Source organism: Choloepus didactylus, chromosome 5 (assembly GCF_015220235.1).
Source record: "Choloepus didactylus isolate mChoDid1 chromosome 5, mChoDid1.pri, whole genome shotgun sequence".
NCBI classification, from domain to species: Eukaryota; Metazoa; Chordata; class Mammalia; order Pilosa; family Megalonychidae; genus Choloepus; species Choloepus didactylus.
Window position 1 is genome coordinate 29,525,815 of NC_051311.1, and position 12,635 is coordinate 29,538,449.

General features: G+C 54.1%; 1 protein-coding gene across 1 annotated transcript in view; it reads left to right on the forward strand.

The window, feature by feature from the left end:
* The window catches only part of PTPRN2 (protein tyrosine phosphatase receptor type N2), a 1,313,563-nt gene that overhangs the window by 1,143,746 nt on the left and 157,182 nt on the right, over positions 1 to 12,635 (forward strand). The window lies entirely within an intron of this gene.

Genomic DNA, 12,635 nt, shown 5'->3' on the forward strand with positions numbered 1-12,635 from the left:
GTCAGAGCTTGTTTTCTTCGGGTGGCGGCCCGGCCTGCAGCTCCAGAGACTCGGGCCCCTTTTCCGCCTCGCTGAGCCAACTCGGCGCGTCGCTGGAGGTTGGGGAACTCTTGGTCCTGGGCCCGCTGCGCCCGGCTGCTGGTCGCGCTGGTTCCCTTCGGATGAGAACTGGGGTGGGGCCGGCGCATCCCTGCGGCCGCGCTGCGAGCCCCTAAGCCACAGCCTGAGCGCACCCACGAAAGCCATTAGTTGCGGGCGCGTCCCGCCTGGGCTAAGTCCACCTTAGCGTCGGGGGCTTTCGCTCCTGCCCACGCGGGTCGCGCCTCCCAGCTCGCGCGGTGCGGTCCCGGCGCTCACCCGGGGCCAGCGTCCCTGCTCGGACCACAAGTGCGCGTACTGGGGCTCCGGCTGGGAATGAAGGCCCAGTCCCAAGCCGGCCACCTCCGTGCCTCGCCTTGTCGCTAGGGAACGCTGAGCAGAAGCCCCTGATGACAGTAAAGACGGAGGCAGTCCCCGCCTCACTTCCCTGGATGGCCCAGGGCCCTTTGACCGGGAAGAGCGGTCTGGGGCGCTTCGCTTTCCCCTGAGTGGGACTCCCAAGGCTGGGCATCCCCCTCCCGCTCTCAGCGCTGTGGTCCCGCCCGAGCCTAAGGCACCCCAGCACCTCGGAAGTGACTTATCTCCCCTCGGCCCAGGGGTTTCTGCGACCCTCTCCGGCCAAAGAGGTGACAGGAACAATTCCTCCCCCGCCACACACACACACACACACACACACACACACACATATACACACACACACACACACACACACACACACACACACACACGCAAGCCGTTGCTATGGAGAGCCTGGTTACTAGTGGGGCTGAAGGGAAGGCAGGTCTCTTCTTTCAATCTCTTCCTTCCTTCCATTGCCTTACTCTTCCTCTGTCCTCCCCCTCTCATCCTCTCGGGGCTCCCCGAGCCCATTTCCCACCTCCTTGGCCCCTGTCTCTTCCTTTCAGTGCTACTCTTTCCCCTCCCTACAGAAGCCGGCCGCAGCCTCCCCGCCCAGCGTCGTCAGGGCTCGTCCAGGAGGCTGGCGTGGGACACCGAGACCCTGGGAACCAGGGTCGGCCCGAGGCCCGGAGAAGAGAGCCGCAGAGGGATGGCGGCACTGCCCCTTGGGTCTTTGCTAAAGGAGGCCTCCGCGTTGCCGGCCGCCCCCACCCTTTAGAAGGCGGTCCCGGGCGCCTGGGCACCGGCGTGGATCCTCGCTGAGGGGAGACCTCTCCTCTCCCACCTGCTTGCCCGGCTTCCGCTGCAGCCGCAGCCGGGTCCGGTGGGAAGGAAAGGCCGCCCGCGCTGCGCTCCGGGCCAGGTTTGAGCTGGGGTCTCCAGGCCCTCAGCTCTGGGCGCGGGAACGCGAGAGGTCGAAGTCGACTTAATCCTCACTCTCCGCCTATTGGATGTATTGGGGGCGGGGGGAGTGCACTAAATGAATGGATAACCCTCCTTAGAAGCCCCGTTTTCTTTCGTTTGGCATCCTCGGTAATTCGTTTCCCCCTCTCGCCTGTCGAAACCCTGAATCTTCAAATAGGCCCTCCTGCCACCCCTGGTGTCCTCTGTCTGAGGACTACTATAGCTGTTAGAGATGTTCCAGGCCTTTGCCTTGAGGCTGTACTAAGCGCACGACTCCCTGCCCCTATAAATACATACAGCTTAGGCCATTTGGTCAGAGAAAACGGAGCCCTAGGACGCCTTTGAGACAGAGGCAAGCACCTTGCAGGCACTTGATTCATGTCTATTGGGGTGCCTCCCCACGCTGCACAAAAGTGTTAGGAATCCTGGTCTCGCGACTGTGAGGCCCCCGGCGGTTTGGAGGCAAGGGCTGGAGTGGAAGGAAGGGGGGGAGGAAATGGCTAAAGCCCCGCCTGGGGTTAAGCCTGGGAGTGAGAGTGGGGGTGCGAGTTTGCCCAGGAGGTGCAGGGAGCGCGAGCGCCGAGGACCCGGCCGGGTGTGGAGGCGGGCGGGGGCGTTGGGGTTAGGAAGGGCCGCCCTTCTCTGCGCGGGCCCGCCGTCTCCAGCTGTCCCGAGCGCAGGGGAACAATGGGGAGGCGGTGGAAGAGGGGGGTACTGGGAGGAGATAGCCGGGGTTTCTAGAAAAGGAGAAACTAAAGAGCCCTCCGCAGACTGTCATCTGCATCTGACAAGATCTGCTTCCCCCCACTCCTTTCTTTCTTCCCCTTGTTCCTGCAGCTGTGGGCCTTGGAGAGCGCATTGTACACACAGATGTTGGGTTTTCACTGTTGGGCTCTTTGCAGCTCCGCGGGGGCCGCCGCACGCCGGGACAGAGGGGGGGTTGCTGCAACCTGTGGCTGCGGCCCGGGTCCAGGGAAATGAGAAGGGGAAGTGTGGGAGGAAAGGGCCAGAGTAAGAGCGGCTGGGCGGCCGAAGAGGCTTCGGGAAAGTGAGGCACAAGGAATCTGGGAGACCGCAGCCGCCGGAGTATGGAGCCCAGCCCGGCCTTTTCGGCCACGTAGTCGGCCCTCTTGAGACCTCCCTGCTTGGCTTCTAACGCCGCCGCCTGCCTGACTCGCGCCCCGGCGTCGGCCGGTTGGGTCAGAGAACTTCAGGAGGCGCGAGCAACTCAAAGCGCGGCCTTGTCATCCCGCGCTTCACTTCTCTCCGGCTCTCGAGAGCGGTGGTCCAGACCAGGGCAATCGACCTGCTGGGGAGAAAAGGGTCCGGATGCATCTTAAGCAACAGACAGTTCTGTTTTTACCATCATTGCCCGATGTTTGAGCAGGAAGCACGCAATTTGCCTGAACCAAATGGTGGCAAACTTCTAACTAGTTCCCGCTTCAGGAAAGGCGCCTTGTACTGGCATGCTCGAAAGGGGGTTTGGTGTCAAGTGTGCGTGTTTGGGGGGGGGGGTATTATCTACCCGTTGATTTGCCTAGGGTAATCGGCGTGCTTCAATTCGAAAGGGAAGTAATATAGTCCCAAGGAGAAAGTGGAAAAACAAACTCGAAAGAACTATCTGCGGTTGATTTTTTTCTTGCAAAGAGTTGAGATGCACCCCCTCCATAAACAGAGTTCATATTAGGGATGTGCAGGCTTTACTTCCTTGCTGAGGCCCCCTCTCTCCTAGAGTCCTACCCTGAACTTCCACAGTAAGACTTGAATGATGAAAGAGAAAAAGACTGAAAAGAAAGAAAAGGCGCAAGCCCGGAGCTACAGCTTTTTACAAATGACTGACAAAGCCAATGTCCATTCATAGTCTCACTCGGGAGAGGGTTTATCAAGAGCCCCGGCCCCTTAGCCAATTGCTGTCAGCAACATGTGGGGGGAGACATCGCTATAGCAACCGGTGGATGGGCCATGTGCCGCTGCCGCCGCCGCCGCCAGGCCGGGTGCGCGCGGGCGGCCGGATATAAGGAGGGGCCGCGGCGGCCTCTCTGGAATCTGAGCTGCATGCGCGGCCCGCGCGGCCCGGCAGCTCTGCGGGGACTGTCCCGGAGCCCGCCCGCGCGCTCGCCGCTCCTTCCCCGCCGGCGCCTTGCCCCTGGGGGCTGGGGGCGGAGCGCGCCAAGTCGCGGTCGTACAGCCACGCGCTGCCGGCGCTCGCGGGCTTGGAGCCCTGGTTGCTGCCTGCTGCAAATGGAGCCGCCGCCGCCGCCGCCGCCGCCGCTGCGCGTGGCACCTTTGTCTTCGCCGACCAAAGAAGAAGTTTATGGTCAGGAGGATTTCCCCGCTCGTTTGTTGTTTTTGTCAGAGGGAACCAGCTTGGCTGTAGGTGACTGCGCTTATCTACCCGGCCGCCGGGGACCGAAGCGAAGCCCCTAGGTTTTGCACACGCCCCCTCCTTCTCTGGCTTGGGCGCCCGGCGCCGGGAGAGCAGCAGGTAACTAGCGGGCGCCCAGTCCTGGACGCAGGGACTGGCGGGGCAAGTCTAGTCGGCTCAGGGGAGAGGAGAGAAGAGTTGGGGTGGGGGCAAGAGAGAGGAGGGACCAACCGAGGGGATGGCGAGGCGGTATGTGGCTGGATGGGTAATGGGAGAAAAGGGTGGGGATGGAGGACTTGGATAGGCGAAATTTGGCATTGAAGAGACCAGTCCAGTGAATAAAGCTGACCTCGAAGCAGGACACCTGTAAAAGCTGCGGGTCTGGATCTGGGGTCATTCCCCAAGTTGGTCTGGGATGCTCCGACGGGTGAGTCGGCGAGTGGCAGATCTGCCTAAGCACACGGATAGGGGTTGGGGGTGAGGCAATTATCCCGGCCAAGCGCACCGTGAAAACGGCACCAACCAGGGCTGAACTGTTGCCTCTTAGACTTCTCCCTCGAACACTTCTCCTCCCTTCCTGTCACGCCGCTCGCTACTCCCGGGCAGTTAAGACCATCAAGATATAGGCGGGGGGCGGGGGTGGGGTGGGGTGAAAACAGAGGCTGTGTGTGAAAAGAAGCGAGGAAGGAGAGTGATGGAAAGGAGCCAGTGTGGGGGTGGGGGTGTTTCCTCCGAGCCCCATTTTGGGGAGCTCTTGCCTGCTCCTCATTTGATTAAGGAAACGCGCTTTCTGTGCCATTGGGATCTCCTAGCGGGCATCGGGTTAAGGACACAAGGTGTGCGCGTATGTCTGGGCATGGAGGGGGAAGTGGGACGACTGGCGTGAGTGGAAGATTACCCCGAATCTCCAGCCTGTCTGAGAAACGCCTCGGAGCGGCCATCTGTCTTCCCCCAAACCGAAACTGCGGCTTTCCTGGGGGCTTTCATGGGGTGAGGTGGCCGTCGTCCTTGCCCAGAGAAAAGAAACTTCTGACGCGGAGCTGTTTGAACTAGGATTTTAGTTTATTCATTCATTAACTATCTGTGTGGTTCTAAACATATACCTACTTCGTATTAGAGAAGCTTCGTTCGAGGCAGCCCAGCGGACCCCAAAATTAAGTGTTGAAACGGCAGCAAAATCCGCTTTTAAGGCCAGTGAAAGTCTCCCGCCCTTTTTCTTGCTCAGACCAGATGCAGATAAGGCTCAGTCCCTCCGCTGAGAGGCGCTAAGCTGCCCGCGCATCTTCTACACCCACCCCGCTCCATGCCGGACAACTAGGAAAGGGTCGCTTTTACAGTCGCCAGGGCCCACCATATCCCTCTATCCCCTCAAACACACACTCACACACACACACACACGCACACACACACACATCGCGTCCTTCCAAACCCACAGGGAGGCGAGGAGCTGCCAACCGTGCCTGTCCCCGTAACCCGCCGGCGGCTGTGCTGAGCCGCCCGGGCGCGTAGACGTCCCCGAGGCGCCGGTCCTCGCGGCCGAGACGCTGAAGTTTTGGGGTGCAGCCGTCAGTCCTCTCGCCTGAGTGGTTCTGCTGTCACCGCTGTCATCGTCTGCCCTGCCTCCAGTCCTCCTCCTCCGCGGTGTCTTCCGGCTCTGAGTTTTGGTTGCGGATCTAAATCTGGAGACAGCGTTCCACGCTCGGGATCTGGTCGCAGAAGCCCAGCCGGCGACTTTGCGCTGCGCTGCGCAGCGCCAAGCGCTCGCGACCTCGACGCCCCGCGCGCTACAGGGCGACGGGCCGCGCGCACAGGCCCCATCCGCGCAGTCCCCGCCTCCCTGACGCTGCAGGGTTTCTCCTGGTAAACCCCGGTCTAGGCAAGCCCTACCTTCCTGGATTCAGTACGTCCAAATAGGCTTTCACTGACTGGGGTTTATCCAAGCCAGCTCTTTCCTTCTGCTCCTCGGAATTTAAGATAAAGTATGAGGGAGGTGACTGGTGAGGAAGGTGATCTTTTCTTTTTACTCAAAACAGGAAAAAATCTCCGTCCCCACCTTCCGGCCCCAGCCACTTGGCCCGGAAGAATGGAGGTGGGAGTGGGTTGGGGTAGTGTAGGCAGAGGAGATGTACGTTGGTCGGGGCCGTGTTGAACTCCCTGGATTCTTGGTTTGACGCGGTCGTTGTTGGGGATATTAATCCCTCCTGCGGGGCCCGAGGGGCCCGGCGCGCTTTGTGGCGCGGGGGAAGGTTGGGGCGGCGACATTGAGCCCGCGCAGTGAATGGGAGGCCGCGGGCCGCGCCTTGACCTTTCTCCGTGGTGTGAATAAACTGCGGGTTCCAAGAACCCAGCTACGCTTTGGTTCTGGCGCTGTGGTCTAATCTTTCCGACCTTTCTAGGGATCTTATAAATAAATAAGGGGGAAAAGGTAACGAGAAGAGAAGAAGGTGAGAAAGCCCTAGGCCTTTCGGGTACCTCCTTTCTCGGAGTCGGGGAAAGCGACTGAACACTGAACCTCTGGTTCCCTTGGCCTGTGCTCAAAGTAGTGCCTCAGCGGTGTCTACCAAGAGACGCTAGACGAATCTTTAGGATGGGGTTTTTAATTCTTCCTTGAAGAAGGTAAAGTCAAAATCCCCCACCCTGAAGAGGATTTGGTTCCGGTGGAGAAAAACTCATTCTTTGAGACCAAGGCGTTATTTTATAAACACCTGATTGTGAAGATGTGCGTGTGTGTTATACAAGACCTCAGGAAGCAAATATGTATGCCAAACTAGGGGTCAGGAGCGGGGCGCGTTCAGTTTATTGGCTGAGTTTGAGTTTTAATGTCATAAAAATGCCTTCAGTAAATCTGAACTATAGTTATGAGCATATCTTGGTGGGCCGATCCATTTCAGCCTGTTCTAAGCTGGTTGACTGCTTTTCCTCTATTATACCCAAGACTATTTGCTGTTTATCAAGCCCTGCTAACAATTAGTTCACAAGAGGTTGTTGGGTTGTTTTGTTTTTGTTTTTTTTTTTGCCCTTCAAGCATCCATATCGTAAGTCTTCCCTGATATTTTAAACTGAATATTTCCCCAAAACTGATGTTTTAGGGATGTTTAAAGATAGCAAGTAGGCAATTTATTATTGTGTATATTTACTTTTATTTCTATGTCTGAACAAAAACTCAACAAACAGCCTCTCTTAAAACAGCATATTCCAACTTATTCTCATTAAAGTTTATATTTAAGAAAAATTATTTCTTGGAGATTCATTTCTTTTGCCCATATAGGGTTTTTTTTTTTTTTTTTTTTTTTGGCTACTTGAATGGTAGATTTGCAAGTACAATTTCATCTGCACAGAGGAACAATAGCTTTCAGTTGCACAAAGGATTTCTCCTACCCTGAATTCAGACCACAATGCCTCTTGCTCTGATAATAGCTTCTGAAAAGATTTTGTAATGCAGAGAATTAATACATGATTATTTCTGCCTGATTTCTCTCATTTATTAGAATTCTGTGGCAAATTCCAAATTAAAAATAGTTCAGTTAACAGCTTTAAAAAATACTTTTAAAATATTTTTGAGGAACCTCCCCCCCTTATTTTCAAGTTTGGTCACTTGCTGTGGCCTGAAAACTCTTCAAATTTTTGATTAGCTTTAAGTGATAGTTACTATATTTTAGTAATTATATTTTGATAAACTTAAAATGAATTTTCCAAATAATTCTGAAGTGATGCCTCTAGCAAACCAAAGACAGGTTTATTATAGCAATTCATTAGTAGACTCTAAAACTAAAACTAATTTCTACAGCGGAAAAAAAGGTCTTTACAATGATAGTAGAATGAAAGTGCAGAAAAACACAGAATGAGGCTGGATTTACAAATCAAATTCCTTCGAAATAATGCAAATAAAAACATCGACAATATTAGAAGTTTAATGTTGGTGAAATTAATGCCTGTGTCCATAAGTTTTTTTGGTATAAGCATGCTTTAAATTTGCAAGTCAGTGATTTAAATAATGAGTTGTTCTTGTTAATTGGTTACATTACACAGCCTTGGAAGAACATTAAATTTTGCTATCTGTCAACAACTATTCATTACCAGAATGTATTTTGTGACTGCCTCAGTTCTCATAATCAGATCTGAGTATGGAATGTTCTTTTTTTCTTTTCTTTCCTTTTAAGCTTACTAGGTGGACGGCTAAAAGAAAGTTTTGAAGACATTTTAGCATAAATGGCACAGAAGATGATGTAAGGGAAACCCCATTGCCTCCATTTATAAGCACATATCAAATAATTTACATAGGTCAAAACAATATTTGTATTTTCTACTTTCTAAGAGCAGGTTCACAAATTGTCTTCTGTGGCCATACATATCTTTTTAATCCCAACTTTTGCAATGCTTTATATTCTAAATTAGAGGTGTTGCAGGAGGAGATTGTTGAGTGGAAGAAATATGCTGTATTGTACTTCCACTTACTCTAAAGATACATCTAGCTTGATATAATAGTTGACCTAATTATTCCTGATTATGTAGAAAATCAGACTATTCTTGCATCTGAGGAACTTAATATTAAGTGCTTGTATGTGTGTGTATTCTACATCCTAGGATACACAGATATGCGCATGCTCATTGGGGGACCATACTTCTGAGACAGACATGTTTCTTCCTCAGCTTTCTTTCTCCCCTCTCATTCTCCCCTTTTCCTAAATTTTCAGTAAGCCTAGCTGCCACAGTACAGAAAGAGGTGTTCTGCTTGTAAAAGAGGCCTGACTGTAAATGTCAAAGTCATAAATATTTAAACATTTTCTTTCAATTTCAAGTCAAGACTGACAAAATCACTCTAATTGGTCTGGGACTTTCTTCCCAGCCTAGGCCAAGAAAAAGTTTCAGAGAAGAACTAGTAATTCAGACGCAGTAGTTCAGCTGTTGAGAGGTCACTACTGAAAAGCAGGCAAGAGAAGACATGACACGTATCGAAGTTACATCTGGGCCAGAACTGCTGAATCAAATTCACTTTTAAATCGATATTGGACTCATTTCTTCCTTTTAAAGCTGCCGTTTAGCATGGTTTTTGAGTTTTCTTTAACTCTACCAAAACGAAAGGAAAAAGTAATTGTAACATTATTTAAACTTAATTACTATGCCAAAAAGGGAGTTCACTTTTTCCTTTAAAAAAAAAATGGAATTTCTATACATTTTCGTTTCTTCCGGGATTCTTAAGACCCGACTTGCAGCCAGCAGTTCTTCCCCAGAACTGGCGTGCACAGGATGAAGTTTCTAGTTTCTACTTCCCACTCCTCCCTGCCGCATACTGGAATCGCTTGTGTCTCTCTCGCGTGCAACGTTAGGTAGAAAGTTTGGAACAGGCAACTTTGGGTGTGCGCGGGGTGGGTGACCCTAGGAAAAAGGAACTTTTCCAGTTCCATCTGAAGTGCTCGCGGGCCAGGCGCCACCGTCCCAACTCTGGGAGGCAGGATTTCCCAGCCTGGACTAAGACCCCGAGACCTCTATTTCAAACTCGGTCGAACCCTAGCGGATCTCTCCACCAACCAATGTCCTGCCTTCCTCTCAAGGTCACATCCCCTCCTCTTCTTCAACCAAACCACGCACAGACCCGCAGTTGCCCTCCACAACCTCAAGGCCCGGCGTTGGCCATCATCACCGACGGCTACGATTCGCTTGCCAGTGGTTCCCAGCTTCACTACCTCGTCCCCGGCTGGAGGATAGGCCCGGGGGAGGTGAAACTGGGGACGGCTCCTCCGACCGGGCCTAGGGACCACAGCCCACTTCTTCTCCAGCGGAGGAGCGGAGGCCGGGCAGGGATGAGCCAGACTTCGGCAGCTGGGAGTAGGGAGAGCCTGGAGAAAATAGAACGCAAAGGGTATTCAATCCTCCTCCTCCTTCCATTCTCTTCCTTGAGCGCTTGGGACCCAGCGGGGGGTAGCTGGAAGGAGGAGGGAATGGGGGCGCCCAAGGAGGAGAGACCGGGAGTTCTTTCGGCAATCGCTATTCTTGACATTTTTATTTGACCTTTTAATAAATCCCAAGCGCTCTCCGTGAGGGAGCAGCGGCGAGAGGACTTGTCGCCTTGCGGCGCTGGCAAGGCCTCCGCTTCGCTCTCCCCGCCTGCAGATTACGATTCATGATTAACCGTCGGCTAACAGCGAAGAACAGAGTCGGGCCTCGGCTAGCTTTTCTTCTGGGTGTTGCGGGCGTCGCTCACGAACTGCCCTGCTTTCCTAGATCTAAGCTTCTGCGAAGTTCCCAAGGTGAATCGCCCCCACTCCCACTGCGCCTCTCCTTGGAGCAGAAGTGGGATCCCCAGCCGCAGTGCACAGAGCCGCTGGGAAGAGCAGACGTCGGCCCAGTTGTGGGATGCGATTAAAATGCCCAAGTTAAAACTATAAACACAATCCAAATACTTCTCAAGTGCGACTCTGCTTGGTTTCAATTGTCTTTTCATCTTAAAATAAAATGCAACTCTGTGTGTATATGTGTTGCGCGCTTTAAAGAGGTAAAACCTGATTAGATACGTTGTATATTATAACCCTCCGGTATTATCCGCCCCCACCCCAGCATACAGACATATCAAAGGTTAGTTTGGGGTTACTTGGAAGCAAATGTGTGCGTGTGGTCGTTTGTCAGGGTGTGCACTACGTAATGTGTGCATTATGGGTACACTCACGAAACCAACTTGGATGTAGAGCGTATGCGTGAGCTTTACATCTACGTGCATGAAAGGTTTGTGAAATCCCTGTTTACAAACGCATAGATCGATCTGTGCGCTCAGTATCTTCTTGCTTGCCTGTGTGTGTATGTTATTCCCCAACACGAATAATCGGCTATCGGTTAGGGAGTGCATGGAATAGCTGTGTACCCGTGTGTGAGAGCGTGTGCGCCTCGAGAGCTGTACTTATTGCTGTGCTTCGCCCGGTGAATCTGAACAGTAGAGCATCCCTATCCGCCGGTTAGCGCCGGTTTTCCTTTGTTGTGATCCCCTTGTCTGCCACCGTTGAGGCAAAGTGTGCCGCTTCTAGCTCCGGCAAAGTGCGGTGTCCGAGACGAGGCTGGAACCGCGCCCTGAGGCGCTCACCCCAGAGTGTCTCGGCGGGCGGACGGCTCGGAGCAAGGGGACAGACACAGCGCCCCGAGCCCTCCTCGCCCCGCCGGGAAGGGCGCGGTGTCGCGGACCCAAGAGCTGCCGCCCGAACCTGTGCGGGGAGGGCGAGGAACCCGTCCTTTTTTCAAAATACCCTTCCATTTAAATGTAGATTTTGACCTCTCACCCAAAGCCGGAGGGAAAGGCGGCCCTTTCAGCGAAATGCTAATCCCGGGCGGCGGCGGGGCGACTCTCAGCCTCCAGTCCCCCCGGCCTCGATGCAGCGGACCCCGCGGTCGCTGTGCACTCCGCTGTGGGGAGGGGGGCCGTCCTCTGGGGCCCGGGGGTCTCGCGACTCGCGAGTTTCCGCAGCTCTTCTTTCTTACCCTCTCCCGGCACGACCGTCCGCACTCGAGATCTGCGCGCCCCTCCAGGCTTACAGGGCGGAGGGGGTGGGGGCGGCCGGCGGGCCGGTGGGAGGAGGAGCTGGAGGCGGCGCGCAAGGCCCCAGCGGGTGCCTCTTTAAATGTGCCGCCGGACAGACTCGAACAATCAAACGCCGCTCGCTGGAGAGGAGGAGAACCCCGGGGGGCGCCCCTCGACCGCCGCCGCGAGCCGGCCCCGGGCCCCGGCGGCCCACGCGAGCCACGCTTAGTAACCCCGCTCCAGGCTTCAGGCGGTTTGCTCGGCGGGGCGGTCGTCTCTCCCCTCCCCTCCACTGCCTTGATTATGCGGCGTCGTGGTTGGATACCTCCTATTTATTTATTTGGTTTTGGCTTCACCCCGCGTGGGGAGAGGGAGAGGGGATGTGGTGGGTGTTGGGGTGGGGTGGGGTGAGAGCTGAAGGGAGGGCAGGGGTGTGGAGCGTCGGCTGCCTTTGGGGGGTGGGTTGGATGGTTCTCCGGAGTGACTTATTTCTGGAAGCGGCTGTGTGTGACGGGGAAGGAGGGGGTCGAGGAGGAGGGGTCTAAGGAGGGGAATGGGAGGAGGGGGTCTCCTCCGCACTCTCCACGGCGGAGAGCGCAAAGTGCTGCGCGGCCAGGACCCAGCAGCAGCCGGAGGATTTATGGCAGCGCGAGCTTCGGTAACCGGATCAGTACGTCCCCATCCCTCTCGCGCGCGCTCTCTCCCCTTCCCCCTCCCTCTCTGTCATTCTGTGTCTCTCCCCACTTTCGCTCCCTCCTTCTGCTCCCCTCCCAGCCCTGCTCTCCTCCTCCTCTTTCTTTTACTTCCCACTCCCTTCCCTTCTCTCCTCAATCCACCTCCCGCGGTTTACAAACCTAACCGTCCTCCTCGGAGCATCCAAGCAAGAAAATCTGGGAGTCTTTTCTCATTTAACCCGCGTTTCCATTAACTCAGTCCCAGCACTAGCTAATCCGCTGTACGGAAGGCAAAAGAAGGCTAATTAATGACCAGCTTTTCCAGTCAAGACCAGCGATAATTGCTTTGGTGGCCTTTATGATTACAAGATAAAAATGGACCCGGCCTGACATAAGAGGCACTGTGTACACTGCAAGACAGGAGGAAATTAAGAGTTGGGTAGCTGAATACGGAGCAGAAAATTACTAATAGAAGAGAGATAATGAATAGGCCGGTCAGGCATTCATGGGGAAAAATCCATTTTGTTACCACGCGAAATTAGGTGGTGGAAAGGAGTTTGCTAATTGTTCTCATCTTGTAGCAACCAGGACTGAGGCAGGGGCGTGCTTTTCAATTCATTTCCCTAGTAATTGTGAAAGGGGTGTGCTGGCCAAGTGAGGCTCGCTGCAATTTGCTGAGCCTGTCTTTTCA